The sequence below is a fragment of the Mustela erminea genome, chromosome 5 (assembly GCF_009829155.1).
Source record: "Mustela erminea isolate mMusErm1 chromosome 5, mMusErm1.Pri, whole genome shotgun sequence".
Lineage (NCBI taxonomy): Eukaryota > Metazoa > Chordata > Mammalia > Carnivora > Mustelidae > Mustela > Mustela erminea.
This window is the reverse complement of record NC_045618.1, coordinates 73,562,471-73,563,177: the sequence shown is the minus strand read 5'-3', so window position 1 is coordinate 73,563,177 and position 707 is coordinate 73,562,471. Positions and strand designations below refer to the sequence as shown.

Here is a 707-nt window from a genome sequence, read left to right as displayed (position 1 = left end):
GTTATGTGCTGCTATGGCCCCAGAATGGGAAACAGGGGTTTCTTGGTATAGCAAGTTGTGTGAGTCCTGTCATAATTCTCTGTGTTCTAGCTGAGAGTCTCACTACCCCACATCCTTTTACATTAGGCAACTTTTTCGTATTTAAATTCAGTTAGCAACACATAGTACCTCACATAGTTTCAGATGTAGTGTTCAACAATTCATCAGTTGGATACGGCACCCAGTGGGCATTAAGCAATTTTAACTAAAAACATTACAACTGAAAATATACATGAATAAAATTTATATTGAAATGAGGATTGTGGATCAATGATTCAGCGAACTGTGATATGTTTACTCATTGCATCTGTGATAAAAGTGGGTGGATGGCACTTACTGAAAATATGACAGGTAGGGCTCACTTTGGCAGCACATATACTAAAATTAGAATGATACAGAGAAAAATCAGCATGACTCTTGTGCAAGAATGACATGAAAATTCCAGAAGCATTCCGTAACTTTAAAAAACTGCTTGTAATTAATTATATGAACAACATAAAATGTAAGAATTATGAAAAAATGGTTTTAAGAGTCATGTATGTTCACATTCTGTGATTTAAGGTAGAAATAAATCACACTATGATAAGAAGGCAAAGCATTTAGACTAATCACTGTAGCTCTTTCAATGTACCTATTGTTATGCCAGTGTTCTTCCTCACTACCTATGC

General features: G+C 35.2%; 1 non-coding gene across 1 annotated transcript; it reads left to right on the top strand.

Moving 5' to 3' along the window:
- The first annotated feature begins 393 nt into the window (after positions 1 to 393).
- LOC116592149 lies at positions 394 to 501 on the top strand. Its single transcript, XR_004286338.1, has one exon. It is a non-coding gene; the product is annotated as a U6 spliceosomal RNA (small nuclear RNA).
- Positions 502 to 707: the final 206 nt, after the last annotated feature.